The 13,864-nt window shown below is 42.9% G+C and overlaps 16 non-coding genes across 16 annotated transcripts; all 16 read left to right on the plus strand.

Annotated features, from left to right (window-relative positions):
• The first annotated feature begins 581 nt into the window (after positions 1-581).
• trnar-acg lies at positions 582-654 on the plus strand. The gene has a single exon. It is a non-coding gene; the product is annotated as a tRNA-Arg (tRNA).
• A 1,465-nt stretch (positions 655-2,119) lies between these two features.
• trnar-acg lies at positions 2,120-2,192 on the plus strand. Its single transcript has one exon. It is a non-coding gene; the product is annotated as a tRNA-Arg (tRNA).
• Positions 2,193-2,883: 691 nt separating this feature from the next.
• trnar-acg lies at positions 2,884-2,956 on the plus strand. The gene has a single exon. It is a non-coding gene; the product is annotated as a tRNA-Arg (tRNA).
• A 694-nt stretch (positions 2,957-3,650) lies between these two features.
• trnar-acg lies at positions 3,651-3,723 on the plus strand. The gene has a single exon. It is a non-coding gene; the product is annotated as a tRNA-Arg (tRNA).
• A 692-nt stretch (positions 3,724-4,415) lies between these two features.
• trnar-acg lies at positions 4,416-4,488 on the plus strand. The gene has a single exon. It is a non-coding gene; the product is annotated as a tRNA-Arg (tRNA).
• Positions 4,489-5,180: 692 nt separating this feature from the next.
• On the plus strand, positions 5,181-5,253 carry trnar-acg. The gene has a single exon. It is a non-coding gene; the product is annotated as a tRNA-Arg (tRNA).
• A 693-nt stretch (positions 5,254-5,946) lies between these two features.
• trnar-acg lies at positions 5,947-6,019 on the plus strand. The gene has a single exon. It is a non-coding gene; the product is annotated as a tRNA-Arg (tRNA).
• A 692-nt stretch (positions 6,020-6,711) lies between these two features.
• trnar-acg lies at positions 6,712-6,784 on the plus strand. The gene has a single exon. It is a non-coding gene; the product is annotated as a tRNA-Arg (tRNA).
• Positions 6,785-7,474: 690 nt separating this feature from the next.
• On the plus strand, positions 7,475-7,548 carry trnar-acg. Its single transcript has one exon. It is a non-coding gene; the product is annotated as a tRNA-Arg (tRNA).
• A 695-nt stretch (positions 7,549-8,243) lies between these two features.
• trnar-acg lies at positions 8,244-8,316 on the plus strand. The gene has a single exon. It is a non-coding gene; the product is annotated as a tRNA-Arg (tRNA).
• A 690-nt stretch (positions 8,317-9,006) lies between these two features.
• On the plus strand, positions 9,007-9,079 carry trnar-acg. The gene has a single exon. It is a non-coding gene; the product is annotated as a tRNA-Arg (tRNA).
• Positions 9,080-9,769: 690 nt separating this feature from the next.
• Positions 9,770-9,842, plus strand: trnar-acg. Its single transcript has one exon. It is a non-coding gene; the product is annotated as a tRNA-Arg (tRNA).
• Positions 9,843-10,533: 691 nt separating this feature from the next.
• On the plus strand, positions 10,534-10,606 carry trnar-acg. The gene has a single exon. It is a non-coding gene; the product is annotated as a tRNA-Arg (tRNA).
• A 692-nt stretch (positions 10,607-11,298) lies between these two features.
• trnar-acg lies at positions 11,299-11,371 on the plus strand. The gene has a single exon. It is a non-coding gene; the product is annotated as a tRNA-Arg (tRNA).
• Positions 11,372-12,065: 694 nt separating this feature from the next.
• trnah-aug lies at positions 12,066-12,138 on the plus strand. The gene has a single exon. It is a non-coding gene; the product is annotated as a tRNA-His (tRNA).
• A 694-nt stretch (positions 12,139-12,832) lies between these two features.
• On the plus strand, positions 12,833-12,905 carry trnar-acg. The gene has a single exon. It is a non-coding gene; the product is annotated as a tRNA-Arg (tRNA).
• Positions 12,906-13,864: the final 959 nt, after the last annotated feature.

Consider the following 13,864-nt stretch of genomic DNA (forward strand, 5'->3'; position numbering starts at 1 on the left):
TGAAGCGGAATCAAGGGGGATTCGATTATGCTGAGCCGCGGGGTTATCAGTCTATGACCCGTGACATGAATGGGCAAAAGAGGTTAGGGAGGAGCGCACTTCTCAAAACGAACAGTAGTCTAATCTGCGCCGCTCGGTCATGTTGTCAATAAGCCAGCATGGTGCGTCGTCCAGAAACGTTCAACATAAAATAAAATGTTCTAATTTTCAAACTAGTTTTCATTGGGAAGGCAGATAAAGCGTTTATATAAAATAAAATAAACAATTACTTTTGCATGTGGAAACACTGAATCCTACTCATTACTCGACATACTTAATTACGTCACTTTTGTTTTGAGCCGACTTCGCCGTGGGCTTTGAACGGGGCTCACGCCCGATTCCAAAAAATAATGTAATCAACTTTCACCCGGTGCAAAACATCCCCTAACCGGGTGCCTGGCCCAGATTAATCGAATCCCCTCAATGTCCGCAAATTTGATGCGACCAATAACCATAATAACCAATCAATATTGCCGTGCGCGTCCAAATATCCAAAATTAACCAATGAGAGTGGAGTTATGGTTGTCTCTAAAATAAGTGGAGGGCTTGTGGCGCAATGGATAACGCGTCTGACTACGGATCAGAAGATTCTAGGTTCGACTCCTGGCAAGCTCGTGTGTTTTGTCTGTGTCTGAGTGAGATTTGCAAATGAGCGATAGCTTGTGAATTTGTGCTGAGTGTCTTTGCCTATATGCACCATTAATTTATAGCTCATATATACACCAGCAACGGTGAAGCGGAATCAAGGGGGATTCGATTATGCTGAGCCGCGGGGTTATCAGTCTATGACCCATGACGTGAACGGGCAAAAGAGGTGAGGGAGGAGCGCACTTCTCAAATCGAACAGTAGTCTAATCTGCGCCGCTCGGTCTTGTTGTCAATAAGCCAGCATGGTGCGTCGTCCAGAAACGTTCAACATAAAATAAAATGTTATAATTTTCAAACTAGTTTTCATTGGGAAGGCAGATAAAGCGTTTATATAAAATAAAATAAACAATTACTTTTGCATGTGGAAACACTGAATCCTACTCATTACTCGACATACTTAATTACGTCACTTTTGTTTTGAGCCGACTTCGCCGTGGGCTTTGAACGGGGCTCACGCCCGATTCCAAAAAAATAATGTAATCAACTTTCACCCGGTGCAAAACATCCCTAACCGGGTGCCTGGCCCAGATTAATCGAATCCCCTCAATGTCCGCAAATTTGATGCGACCAATAACCATAATAACCAATCATATATTGCTGTGCGCGTCCAAATATCCAAAATTAACCAATGAGAGTGGAGTTATGGTTATCAAAAAAATAAGTGTAGGGCTTGTGGCGCAATGGATAACGCGTGCTGACTACGGATCAGAAGATTCTAGGTTCGACTCCTGGCAAGCTCGTGTGTTTTGTCTGAGTGAGATTTGCAAATGAGCGATAGCTTGTGAATTTGTGCTGATTGTCTTTGCCTATATGCACCATTAATTTATAGCTCATATATACACCAGCAACGGTGAAGCGGAATCAAGGGGGATTAGATTATGCTGAGCCGCGGGGTTATCAGTCTATGACCCGTGACATGAATGGGCAAAAGAGGTTAGGGAGGAGCGCACTTCTCAAAACGAACAGTAGTCTAATCTGCGCCGCTCGGTCATGTTGTCAATAAGCCAGCATGGTGCGTCGTCCAGAAACGTTCAACATAAAATAAAATGTTATAATTTTCAAACTAGTTTTCATTGGGAAGGCAGATAAAGCGTTTATATAAAATAAAATAAACAATTACTTTTGCATGTGGAAACACTGAATCCTACTCATTACTCGACATACTTAATTACGTCACTTTTGTTTTGAGCCGACTTCGCCGTGGGCTTTGAACGGGGCTCACGCCCGAATCCAAAAAATAATGTAATCAACTTTCACCCGGTGCAAAACATCCCTAACCGGGTGCCTGGCCCAGATTAATCGAATCCCCTCAATGTCCGCAAATTTGATGCGACCAATAACCATAATAACCAATCATATATTGCTGTGCGCGTCCAAATATCCAAAATTAACCAATGAGAGTGGAGTTATGGTTGTCTCTAAAATAAGTGGAGGGCTTGTGGCGCAATGGATAACGCGTCTGACTACGGATCAGAAGATTCTAGGTTCGACTCCTGGCAAGCTCGTGTGTTTTGTCTGAGTGAGATTTGGAAATGAGCGATAGCTTGTGAATTTGTGCTGAGTGTCTTTGCCTATATGCACCATTAATTTATAGCTCATATATACACCAGCAACGGTGAAGCGGAATCAAGGGGGGATTCGATTATGCTGAGCCGCGGGGTTATCAGTCTATGACCCGTGACGTGAATGGGCAAAAGAGGTTAGGGAGGAGCGCACTTCTCAAAACGAACAGTAGTCTAATCTGCGCCGCTCGGTCATGTTGTCAATAAGCCAGCATGGTGCGTCGTCCAGAAACGTTCAACATAAAATAAAATGTTATAATTTTCAAACTAGTTTTCATTGGGAAGGCAGATAAAGCGTTTATATAAAATAAAATAAACAATTACTTTTGCATGTGGAAACACTGAATCCTACTCATTACTCGACATACTTAATTACGTCACTTTTGTTTTGAGCCGACTTCGCCGTGGGCTTTGAACGGGGCTCACGCCCGATTCCAAAAAATAATGTAATCAACTTTCACCCGGTGCAAAACACCCCTAACCGGGTGCCTGGCCCAGATTAATCGAATCCCCTCAATGTCCACAAATTTGATGCGACCAATAACCATAATAACCAATCATATTGCCGTGCGCGTCCAAATATCCAAAATTAACCAATGAGAGTGGAGTTATGGTTGTATATAACATAACTGGAGGGCTTGTGGCGCAATGGATAACGCGTCTGACTACGGATCAGAAGATTCTAGGTTCGACTCCTGGCAAGCTCGTGTGTTTTGTCTGAGTGAGATTTGGAAATGAGCGATAGCTTGTGAATTTGTGCTGAGTGTCTTTGCCTATATGCACCATTAATTTATAGCTCATATATACACCAGCAACGGTGAAGCGGAATCAACGGGCGGATTCGATTATGCTGAGCCGTGGTGTTATCAGTCTATGACCCATGACGTGAACGGGCAAAAGAGGTGAGGGAGGAGCGCACTTCTCAAAACGAACAGTAGTCTAATCTGCGCCGCTCGGTCTTGTTGTCAATAAGCCAGCATGGTGCGTCATCCAGAAACGTTCAACATAAGATAAAATGTTCTAATTTTCAAACTAGTTTTCATTGGGAAGGCAGATAAAGCGTTTATATAAAATAAAATAAACAATTACTTTAGCATGTGGAAACACTGAATCCTACTCATTACTCGACATACTTAATTACGTCACTTTTTTTTTGAGCCGACTTCGCCGTGGGCTTTGAACGGGGCTCACGCCCGATTCCAAAAAATAATGTAATCAACTTTCACCCGGTGCAAAACACCCCTAACCGGGTGCCTGGCCCAGATTAATCGAATCCCCTCAATGTCCGCAAATTTGATGCGACCAATAACCATAATAACCAATCATATATTGCTGTGCGCGTCCAAATATCCAAAATTAACCAATGAGAGTGGAGTTATGGTTGTCTAAAAAATAAGTGGAGGGCTTGTGGCGCAATGGATAACGCGTCTGACTACGGATCAGAAGATTCTAGGTTCGACTCCTGGCAAGCTCGTGTGTTTTGTCTGAGTGAGATTTGGAAATGAGCGATAGCTTGTGAATTTGTGCTGATTGTCTTTGCCTATATGCACCATTAATTTATAGCTCATATATACACCAGCAACGGTGAAGCGGAATCAAGGGGGGATTCGATTATGCTGAGCCGCGGGGTTATCAGTCTATGACCCGTGACGTGAATGGGCAAAAGAGGTGAGGGAGGAGCGCACTTCTCAAAACGAACAGTAGTCTAATCTGCGCCGCTCGGTCATGTTGTCAATAAGCCAGCATGGTGCGTCGTCCAGAAACGTTCAACATAAAATAAAATTTCGAATTTTCAAACTAGTTTTCATTGGGAAGGCAGATAAAGCGTTTATATAAAATAAAATAAACAATTACTTTTGCATGTGGAAACACTGAATCCTACTCATTACTCGACATACTTAATTACGTCACTTTTGTTTTGAGCCGACTTCGCCGTGGGCTTTGAACGGGCTCACGCCCGAATCCCAAAAAATAATGTAATCAACTTTCACCCGGTGCAAAACATCCCTAACCGGGTGCCTGGCCCAGATTAATCGAATCCCCTCAATGTCCGCAAATTTGATGCGACCAATAACCATAATAACCAATCATATATTGCTGTGCGCGTCCAAATATCCAAAATTAACCAATGAGAGTGGAGTTATGGTTGTCTATAAAATAAGTGGAGGGCTTGTGGCGCAATGGATAACGCGTCTGACTACGGATCAGAAGATTCTAGGTTCGACTCCTGGCAAGCTCGTGTGTTTTGTCTGAGTGAGATTTGGAAATGAGCGATAGCTTGTGAATTTGTGCTGAGTGTCTTTGCCTATATGCACCATTAATTTATAGCTCATATATACACCAGCAACGGTGAAGCGGAATCAAGGGGGATTCGATTATGCTGAGCCGCGGGGTTATCAGTCTATGACCCATGACGTGAACGGGCAAAAGAGGTGAGGGAGGAGCGCACTTCTCAAAACGAACAGTAGTCTAATCTGCGCCGCTCGGTCATGTTGTCAATAAGCCAGCATGGTGCGTCGTCCAGAAACGTTCAACATAAAATAAAATGTTATAATTTTCAAACTAGTTTTCATTGGGAAGGCAGATAAAGCGTTTATATAAAATAAAATAAACAATTACTTTTGCATGTGGAAACACTGAATCCTACTCATTACTCGACATACTTAATTTCGTCACTTTTGTTTTGAGCCGACTTCGCCGTGGGCTTTGAACGGGGCTCACGCCCGATTCCAAAAAATAATGTAATCAACTTTCACCCGGTGCAAAACATCCCTAACCGGGTGCCTGGCCCAGATTAATCGAATCCCCTCAATGTCCGCAAATTTGATGCGACCAATAACCATAATAACCAATCATATATTGCTGTGCGCGTCCAAATATCAAAAATTAACCAATGAGAGTGGAGTTATGGTTGTATATAACATAAGTGGAGGGCTTGTGGCGCAATGGATAACGCGTCTGACTACGGATCAGAAGATTCTAGGTTCGACTCCTGGCAAGCTCGTGTGTTTTGTCTGAGTGAGATTTGGAAATGAGCGATAGCTTGTGAATTTGTGCTGATTGTCTTTGCCTATATGCACCATTAATTTATAGCTCATATATACACCAGCAACGGTGAAGCGGAATCAAGGGGGGATTCGATTATGCTGAGCCGCGGGGTTATCAGTCTATGACCCGTGACGTGAATGGGCAAAAGAGGTTAGGGAGGAGCGCACTTCTCAAAACGAACAGTAGTCTAATCTGCGCCGCTCGGTCATGTTGTCAATAAGCCAGCATGGTGCGTCGTCCAGAAACGTTCAACATAAAATAAAATGTTCTAATTTTCAAACTAGTTTTCATTGGGAAGGCAGATAAAGCGTTTATATAAAATAAAATAAACAATTACTTTTGCATGTGGAAACACTGAATCCTACTCATTACTCGACATACTTAATTACGTCACTTTTGTTTTGAGCCGACTTCGCCGTGGGCTTTGAACGGGGCTCACGCCCGATTCCAAAAAATAATGTAATCAACTTTCACCCGGTGCAAAACATCCCTAACCGGGTGCCTGGCCCAGATTAATCGAATCCCCTCAATGTCCGCAAATTTGATGCGACCAATAACCATGATAACCAATCATATATTGCTGTGTGCGTCCAAATATCCAAAATTAACCAATGAGAGTGGAGTTATGGTTGTCTATAGAATAAGTGGAGGGCTTGTGGCGCAATGGATAACGCGTCTGACTACGGATCAGAAGATTCTAGGTTCGACTCCTGGCAAGCTCGTGTGTTTTGTCTGAGTGAGATTTGGAAATGAGCGATAGCTTGTGAATTTGTGCTGAGTGTCTTTGCCTATATGCACCATTAATTTATAGCTCATATATACACCAGCAACGGTGAAGCGGAATCAAGGGGGATTCGATTATGCTGAGCCGCGGGGTTATCAGTCTATGACCCGTGACATGAATGGGCAAAAGAGGTTAGGGAGGAGCGCACTTCTCAAAACGAACAGTAGTCTAATCTGCGCCGCTCGGTCATGTTGTCAATAAGCCAGCATGGTGCGTCGTCCAGAAACGTTCAACATAAAATAAAATTTTCGAATTTTCAAACTAGTTTTCATTGGGAAGGCAGATAAAGCGTTTATATAAAATAAAATAAACAATTACTTTTGCATGTGGAAACACTGAATCCTACTCATTACTCGACATACTTAATTTCGTCACTTTTGTTTTGAGCCGACTTCGCCGTGGGCTTTGAACGGGGCTCACGCCCGAATCCAAAAAATTATGTAATCAACTTTCACCCGGTGCAAAACATCCCTAACCGGGTGCCTGGCCCAGATTAATCGAATCCCCTCAATGTCCGCAAATTTGATGCGACCAATAACCATAATAACCAATCATATATTGCTGTGTGCGTCCAAATATCCAAAATTAACCAATGAGAGTGGAGTTATGGTTGTCTCTAAAATAAGTGGAGTGCTTGTGGCGCAATGGATAACGCGTCTGACTACGGATCAGAAGATTCTAGGTTCGACTCCTGGCAAGCTCGTGTGTTTTGTCTGAGTGAGATTTGCAAATGAGCGATAGCTTGTGAACTTGTGCTTATTGTCTTTGCCTATATGCACCATTAATTTATAGCTCATATATACACCAGCAACGGTGAAGCGGAATCAAGGGGGATTAGATTATGCTGAGCCGCGGGGTTATCAGTCTATGACCCATGACGTGAACGGGCAAAAAAGGTTAGGGAGGAGCGCACTTCTCAAAACGAACAGTAGTCTAATCTGCGCCGCTCGGTCATGTTGTCAATAAGCCAGCATGGTGCGTCGTCCAGCAACGTTCAACATAAAATAAAATGTTATAATTTTCAAACTAGTTTTCATTGGGAAGGCAGATAAAGCGTTTATATAAAATAAAATAAACAATTACTTTTGCATGTGGAAACACTGAATCCTACTCATTACACGACATACTTAATTACGTCACTTTTGTTTTGAGCCGACTTCGCCGTGGGCTTTGAACGGGGCTCACGCCCGATTCCAAAAAATAATGTAATCAACTTTCACCCTGTGCAAAACACCTCTAACCGGGTGCCTGGCCCAGATTAATCGAATCCCCTCAATGTCCACAAATTTGATGCGACCAATAACCATAATAACCAATCATATTGCTGTGCGCGTCCAAATATCCAAAATTTACCAATGAGAGTGGAGTTATGGTTGTCTAAAAAATAAGTGTAGGGCTTGTGGCGCAATGGATAACGCTGTCTGACTACGGATCAGAAGATTCTAGGTTCGACTCCTGGCAAGCTCGTGTGTTTCGTGTCTGAGTGAGATTTGCAAATGAGCGATAGCTTGTGAATTTGTGCTGAGTGTCTTTGCCTATATGCACCATTAATTTATAGCTCATATATACACCAGCAACGGTGAAGCGGAATCAAGGGGGGATTCGATTATGCTGAGCCGCGGGGTTATCAGTCTATGACCCGTGACATGAATGGGCAAAAGAGGTTAGGGAGGAGCGCACTTCTCAAATCGAACAGTAGTCTAATCTGCGCCGCTCGGTCTTGTTGTCAATAAGCCAGCATGGTGCGTCGTCCAGAAACGTTCAACATAAAATAAAATGTTCTAATTTTCAAACTAGTTTTCATTGGGAAGGCAGATAAAGCGTTTATATAAAATAAAATAAACAATTACTTTTGCATGTGGAAACACTGAATCCTACTCATTACTCGACATACTTAATTACGTCACTTTTGTTTTGAGCCGACTTCGCCGTGGGCTTTGAACGGGGCTCACGCCCGAATCCAAAAAATAATGTAATCAACTTTCACCCGGTGCAAAACATCCCTAACCGGGTGCCTGGCCCAGATTAATCGAATCCCCTCAATGTCCGCAAATTTGATGCGACCAATAACCATAATAACCAATCATATATTGCCGTGCGCGTCCAAATATCCAAAATTAACCAATGAGAGTGGAGTTATGGTTGTCTCTAAAATAAGTGGAGGGCTTGTGGCGCAATGGATAACGCGTCTGACTACGGATCAGAAGATTCTAGGTTCGACTCCTGGCAAGCTCGTGTGTTTTGTCTGAGTGAGATTTGCAAATGAGCGATAGCTTGTGAATTTGTGCTGAGTGTCTTTGCCTATATGCACCATTAATTTATAGCTCATATATACACCAGCAACGGTGAAGCGGAATCAAGGGGGATTCGATTATGCTGAGCCGCGGGGTTATCAGTCTATGACCCGTGACATGAATGGGCAAAAGAGGTTAGGGAGGAGCGCACTTCTCAAAACGAACAGTAGTCTAATCTGCGCCGCTCGGTCATGTTGTCAATAAGCCAGCATGGTGCGTCGTCCAGAAACGTTCAACATAAAATAAAATGTTATAATTTTCAAACTAGTTTTCATTGGGAAGGCAGATAAAGCGTTTATATAAAATAAAATAAACAATTACTTTTGCATGTGGAAACACTGAATCCTACTCATTACTCGACATACTTAATTTCGTCACTTTTGTTTTGAGCCGACTTCGCCGTGGGCTTTGAACGGGGCTCACGCCCGAATCCAAAAAATAATGTAATCAACTTTCACCCGGTGCAAAACATCCCTAACCGGGTGCCTGGCCCAGATTAATCGAATCCCCTCAATGTCCGCAAATTTGATGCGACCAATAACCATAATAACCAATCATATTGCCGTGCGCGTCCAAATATCCAAAATTAACCAATGAGAGTGGAGTTATGGTTGTCTAAAAAATAAGTGGAGGGCTTGTGGCGCAATGGATAACGCGTCTGACTACGGATCAGAAGATTCTAGGTTCGACTCCTGGCAAGCTCGTGTGTTTTGTCTGAGTGAGATTTGCAAATGAGCGATAGCTTGTGAATTTGTGCTGAGTGTCTTTGCCTATATGCACCATTAATTTATAGCTCATATATACACCAGCAACGGTGAAGCGTAATCAAGGGGGATTCGATTATGCTGAGCCGCGGTGTTATCAGTCTATGACCCGTGACATGAATGGGCAAAAGAGGTTAGGGAGGAGCGCACTTCTCAAAACGAACAGTAGTCTAATCTGCGCCGCTCGGTCTTGTTGTCAATAAGCCAGCATGGTGCGTCGTCCAGAAACGTTCAACATAAAATAAAATGTTATAATTTTCAAACTAGTTTTCATTGGGAAGGCAGATAAAGCGTTTATATAAAATAAAATAAACAATTACTTTTGCATGTGGAAACACTGAATCCTACTCATTACTCGACATACTTAATTTCGTCACTTTTGTTTTGAGCCGACTTCGCCGTGGGCTTTGAACGGGGCTCACGCCCGATTCCAAAAAATAATGTAATCAACTTTCACCCGGTGCAAAACACCCTAACCGGGTGCCTGGCCCAGATTAATCGAATCCCCTCAATGTCCGCAAATTTGATGCGACCAATAACCATAATAACCAATCAATATTGCTGTGCGCGTCCAAATATCCAAAATTAACCAATGAGAGTGGAGTTATGGTTGTCTAAAAAATAAGTGGAGGGCTTGTGGCGCAATGGATAACGCGTCTGACTACGGATCAGAAGATTCTAGGTTTGACTCCTGGCAAGCTCGTGTGTTTTGTCTGAGTGAGATTTGGAAATGAGCGATAGCTTGTGAATTTGTGCTGATTGTCTTTGCCTATATGCACCATTAATTTATAGCTCATATATACACCAGCAACGGTGAAGCGGAATCAAGGGGGGATTCGATTATGCTGAGCCGCGGGGTTATCAGTCTATGACCCGTGACATGAATGGGCAAAAGAGGTTAGGGAGGAGCGCACTTCTCAAAACGAACAGTAGTCTAATCTGCGCCGCTCGGTCATGTTGTCAATAAGCCAGCATGGTGCGTCGTCCAGAAACGTTCAACATAAAATAAAATGTTATAATTTTCAAACTAGTTTTCATTGGGAAGGCAGATAAAGCGTTTATATAAAATAAAATAAACAATTACTTTTGCATGTGGAAACACTGAATCCTACTCATTACTCGACATACTTAATTACGTCACTTTTGTTTTGAGCCGACTTTGCCGTGGGCTTTGAACGGGGCTCACGCCCGATTCCAAAAAATAATGTAATCAACTTTCACCCGGTGCAAAACACCCCTAACCGGGTGCCTGGCCCAGATTAATCGAATCCCCTCAATGTCCGCAAATTTGATGCGACCAATAACCATAATAACCAATCATATTGCCGTGCGCGTCCAAATATCCAAAATTAACCAATGAGAGTGGAGTTATGGTTGTCTAAAAAATAAGTGGAGGGCTTGTGGCGCAATGGATAACGCGTCTGACTACGGATCAGAAGATTCTAGGTTCGACTCCTGGCAAGCTCGTGTGTTTTGTCTGAGTGAGATTTGCAAATGAGCGATAGCTTGTGAATTTGTGCTGATTGTCTTTGCCTATATGCACCATTAATTTATAGCTCATATATACACCAGCAACGGTGAAGCGGAATCAAGGGGGATTCGATTATGCTGAGCCGCGGGGTTATCAGTCTATGACCCGTGACATGAATGGGCAAAAGAGGTTAGGGAGGAGCGCACTTCTCAAAACGAACAGTAGTCTAATCTGCGCCGCTCGGTCATGTTGTCAATAAGCCAGCATGGTGCGTCGTCCAGAAACGTTCAACATAAAATAAAATGTTATAATTTTCAAACTAGTTTTCATTGGGAAGGCAGATAAAGCGTTTATATAAAATAAAATAAACAATTACTTTTGCATGTGGAAACACTGAATCCTACTCATTACTCGACATACTTAATTACGTCACTTTTGTTTTGAGCCGACTTCGCCGTGGGCTTTGAACGGGGCTCACGCCCGAATCCAAAAAATAATGTAATCAACTTTCACCCGGTGCAAAACATCCCTAACCGGGTGCCTGGCCCAGATTAATCGAATCCCCTCAATGTCCGCAAATTTGATGCGACCAATAACCATGATAACCAATCATATATTGCTGTGTGCGTCCAAATATCCAAAATTAACCAATGAGAGTGGAGTTATGGTTGTATATAACATAACTGGAGGTCTTGTGGCGCAATGGATAACGCGTCTGACTACGGATCAGAAGATTCTAGGTTCGACTCCTGGCAAGCTCGTGTGTTTTGTCTGAGTGAGATTTGGAAATGAGCGATAGCTTGTGAATTTGTGCTGAGTGTCTTTGCCTATATGCACCATTAATTTATAGCTCATATATACACCAGCAACGGTGAAGCGGAATCAAGGGCGGATTCGATTATGCTGAGCCGCGGTGTTATCAGTCTATGACCCGTGACGTGAATGGGCAAAAGAGGTGAGGGAGGAGCGCACTTCTCAAATCGAACAGTAGTCTAATCTGCGCCGCTCGGTCTTGTTGTCAATAAGCCAGCATGGTGCGTCGTCCAGAAACGCTTCAACATAAAATAAAATGTTATAATTTTCAAACTAGTTTTCATTGGGAAGGCAGATAAAGCGTTTATATAAAATAAAATAAACAATTACTTTTGCATGTGGAAACACTGAATCCTACTCATTACTCGACATACTTAATTACGTCACTTTTGTTTTGAGCCGACTTCGCCGTGGGCTTTGAACGGGGCTCACGCCCGATTCCAAAAAATAATGTAATCAACTTTCACCCGGTGCAAAACACCCCTAACCGGGTGCCTGGCCCAGATTAATCGAATCCCCTCAATGTCCGCAAATTTGATGCGACCAATAACCATAATAACCAATCATATATTGCTGTGCGCGTCCAAATATCCAAAATTAACCAATGAGAGTGGAGTTATGGTTGTCAAAAAAATAAGTGTAGGGCTTGTGGCGCAATGGATAACGCGTCTGACTATGGATCAGAAGATTCTAGGTTCGACTCCTGGCAAGCTCGTGTGTTTTGTCTGAGTGAGATTTGCAAATGAGCGATAGCTTGTGAATTTGTGCTGATTGTCTTTGCCTATATGCACCATTAATTTATAGCTCATATATACACCAGCAACGGTGAAGCGGAATCAAGGGGGATTCGATTATGCTGAGCCGCGGGTGTTATCAGTCTATGACCCGTGACGTGAATGGGCAAAAGAGGTTAGGGAGGAGCGCACTTCTCAAAACGAACAGTAGTCTAATCTGCGCCGCTCGGTCATGTTGTCAATAAGCCAGCATGGTGCGTCGTCCAGAAACGTTCAACATAAAATAAAATGTTCGAATTTTCAAACTAGTTTTCATTGGGAAGGCAGATAAAGCGTTTATATAAAATAAAATAAACAATTACTTTTGCATGTGGAAACACTGAATCCTACTCATTACTCGACATACTTAATTACGTCACTTTTGTTTTGAGCCGACTTCGCCGTGGGCTTTGAACGGGGCTCACGCCCGAATCCAAAAAATAATGTAATCAACTTTCACCCGGTGCAAAACATCCCTAACCGGGTGCCTGGCCCAGATTAATCGAATCCCCTCAATGTCCGCAAATTTGATGCGACCAATAACCATAATAACCAATCATATATTGCTGTGCGCGTCCAAATATCCAAAATTTACCAATGAGGGTGGAGTTATGGTTGTCTCTTAAAATAGGTGGAGGGCTTGTGGCGCAATGGATAACGCGTCTGACTACGGATCAGAATTTTCTAGGTTCGACTCCTGGCAAGCTCGTGTGTTTTGTCTGAGTGAGATTTGGAAATGAGCGATAGCTTGTGAATTTGTGCTGAGTATCTTTGCCTATATGCACCATTAATTTATAGCTCATATATACACCAGCAACGGTGAAGCGGAATCAACGGGCGGATTCGATTATGCTGAGCCGCGGTGTTATCAGTCTATGACCCATGACGTGAACGGGCAAAAGAGGTGAGGGAGGAGCGCACTTCTCAAATCGAACAGTAGTCTAATCTGCGCCGCTCGGTCATGTTGTCAATAAGCCAGCATGGTGCGTCGTCCAGAAACGTTCAACATAAAATAAAATGTTATAATTTTCAAACTAGTTTTCATTGGGAAGGCAGATAAAGCGTTTATATAAAATAAAATAAACAATTACTTTTGCATGTGGAAACACTGAATCCTACTCATTACTCGACATACTTAATTACGTCACTTTTTTTTTGAGCCGACTTCGCCGTGGGCTTTGATCGGGGCTCACGCCCGAATCCAAAAAATAATGTAATCAACTTTCACCCGGTGCAAAAACACCCCTAACCGGGTGCCTGGCCCAGATTAATCGAATCCCCTCAATGTCCGCAAATTTGATGCGACCAATAACCATAATAACCAATCTATATTGCCGTGCGCGCGTCCAAATATCCAAAATTAACCAATGAGAGTGGAGTTATGGTTGTCTATAGAATAAGTGGAGGGCTTGTGGCGCAATGGATAACGCGTCTGACTACGGATCAGAAGATTCTAGGTTTGATAATCACAAGTTTACTGGAGAACTGAGACCAAGTAGAGACTTTGGACAGGGGTGGATATGGTATAATAAAGGCAGTTTATTCAGAGGTAAAGATATCTGGAATCGCGTGCACGGACTCGTTCGTCAAACTCGTAGGGAGCTATCTGAAGAGAGCCCCGAAACATTGTGTGCAGACATTTTATGCAATAAATGATGTAGGTTGAAT

This window comes from Coregonus clupeaformis, unplaced genomic scaffold (genome assembly GCF_020615455.1).
Source record: "Coregonus clupeaformis isolate EN_2021a unplaced genomic scaffold, ASM2061545v1 scaf0871, whole genome shotgun sequence".
NCBI lineage: Eukaryota > Metazoa > Chordata > Actinopteri > Salmoniformes > Salmonidae > Coregonus > Coregonus clupeaformis.